Source organism: Propithecus coquereli, unplaced genomic scaffold (genome assembly GCF_000956105.1).
Source record: "Propithecus coquereli isolate 6110/MARCELLA unplaced genomic scaffold, Pcoq_1.0 Scaffold267, whole genome shotgun sequence".
In the NCBI taxonomy this organism is placed as follows: Eukaryota; Metazoa; Chordata; class Mammalia; order Primates; family Indriidae; genus Propithecus; species Propithecus coquereli.
The window spans coordinates 3,694,792-3,697,311 of NW_012148252.1; the positions used below are offsets into that span (position 1 = coordinate 3,694,792).

General features: G+C 42.4%; 1 protein-coding gene across 4 annotated transcripts in view; it reads left to right on the plus strand.

Annotated features, from left to right (window-relative positions):
- Nucleotides 1-2,520, plus strand: part of PLGRKT (plasminogen receptor, C-terminal lysine transmembrane protein) — a 63,497-nt gene that overhangs the window by 56,421 nt on the left and 4,556 nt on the right. The gene's annotated exons all lie outside the window — the stretch shown is intronic.

The window sequence follows — 2,520 nt, forward strand, 5'->3', positions numbered from 1 at the left end:
ATATCCCCACAGGAGCCCTGGGAAAAATTGACAGTGGGGATAGGATTGGTGCCAACCTGTGTGGACAGAAGCAGTCTGGTGGGGGGCCCCTTCCCCTGGCTGTAGCCCCAACCCCAGCACTAGCCACACCCTGCCACACAGGGAGCAGTGGAGGAGGGGCCAGGCAGCAGTGAGACAGTGTAGGCAAGCAGCTGAGGAACTCGAATGGTACTCAGTTACATTTAAATGGCAGGATCCTGGGACTGTGTTGCCTCATGGGTTTAAAAGGGCTCTCCTCTCTGATAGAAGCTTAGCAGGGGACTTGTGGAACCTGCAATTGGACAGATTTGTAAACTTGTATTAGCTCATCTCCTTTGTAGCAGAGGTAACCCAGCAAGTAAACAAAGCCCTACACCTAGAATAGAAATTGCATGCATCCTGGAATTGATACAGGAAACCCATGTAAAGTGGGATAAGATATTGCCACTTGCCCTCCTCTGGATAAGGCTAGCCCTTTAGAAACAGGCTTAAATTCATCCCCTAAGAAACAGTTTATGAGAGACCCTTCCTAGTACCCTGAGGTAAGTGTGGTAATGTAACCATGAATAAAAGAAAATAGGGTAAAACAATTTGTCATATGAGTGAGTCAGGTGCTAACCACAATACATGAGTTTGCCTCTTTCAGGTTCCTGCCGCAGTTGGAAGCAGAGAAGTGGAAGGGACCTATGAAGTACCTCTAACAGTTCACATCTCATTAAAATTGTCAGAAGTGAAATCTTGCATCCATCATACCAAAGTAAAGAGGTGTAGCCCCCAGTGGAGGGGCCAGCCTTTGGGCCATCTAAAGTATCTGAGAGTATTTCCAACGTTTTCCTCGAGAATTCTAATAGTTTCACACCTTAGGTTTAAGTCTGTTACCCAGCGTGAGTTGATTTTTATGAGAGGTGAAAGGTGTGGATCCTGATTCAGTCTTCTACATGTGGCTTCCCAAAACAATAAATGTTGGCATGGATGCACAGAGATAGGAACACTCCATACACTGCTGGTGGGACTTCAAACTAGTGCAACCTCTGTAGAAAGCAATATGGAGATACCTTAGAGAGATACAAGTAGAACTACCATTTGATCCAGCAATCCCATTACTGGACATCTACCCAAAAGAACAAAAGACATTCTATTAAAAAGACACCTGCACTCGAATGTTTATAGCAGCACAATTCATAATTGCAAAGATATGGAAACAACCCAAGTGTCCATCAATACATGAGTGGATTAATAAAATGTGGTATATATATACCATGGAGTACTATTCAGCTATAAGAAACAATGGTGATATAGCACCTCTTGTGTAGTCCTGGATAGAGCTGGAACCTATTCTACTAAGTGAAGTATCCTAAGAATGGAAAAATAAGCACCACATATACTCACCAGCAAATTGGTTTCACTGTTCAACACCTAAGTGCACATATAAGAAGAACATTTATTGGATGTCAGACAGGTGGGAGGGGGGAGGAGGGGATGGGTATATACACATACATAATGAGTGTGATGTGCACCATCTGGGGGATGGACATGCTTGAAGCTCTGACTTGGTGAGAGGGGACCAAGGGCAACATATATAACCTAAACATCTGTACCCCCATAATATGCTGAAATAAAAAAAAAATAAAGTATCCAAGAAAAAGAAAAAAATGAAAATGTTCACATTTTCACTAATCTTTCTCTGGTGGTCGTTCTATCTATAGGATACAGGGACAATTCTTTAGTGAGGATTTCCCTGGACTATTGCCTCTTCTGTTAATCTGTCTTATTGCTGGGTGCGTTATCCTAAATCTCATTTGGTACAAGTATTTCTGTACATGATTTCTGAATTTGCAGAAGCTGGTCTCTCAGATCACCTACAGGATGCAACTAATAGCTCTATGCGCAGAGATCCCATGTTTCTTTTCTAACCCAGCCCTCTATTGGACATTGTGTGAAAGGTGACGGTCCACTTCAGCTTGTCAGTCCTCATGGTTAGTTATTGCTTATGCTCTTTTTCACCTGATAATCTGTATCTTCGATCTAAAACATTGCCCCAATTCACCAGTAAGTAGTTTGATGACTACGTCACACCTCCTCCCATATATATGGAAGGGTAAAATTGACAGTGGGGAATATGTAACAGAGAAAATTGCCTGAAAAAGTATAAAAGTGTTTTTTGTTTCTTCAAAACCCCCTCACCCTTTTAGAGAACTACAACCTGTATCCCTGCCTTAGGCCAGTGGTCAGGAGGGGCAGGGGAGTGTCCTTTGTTTTTTGTACCACAGGAGATGGCTCAAGGGAATTGTCCTGGCAGAAGTCATGAGATTGTTTTAGCTGAAGATGGGATGAATTAGAACCTTTAAAAGTTCTGTATTTCTGTTCAGAAGCAGGATATTGGTACTTTGAGGTGGGAGTCTGTCAACTTCCTCATTTGCTGGCAAATTAATAAGCTCCTCTTTCAGAAAGAAAGAAAGGAAAGAGAAGGAAGGAAGGAAGGAAAGAGAGAGAGAAAGAAAA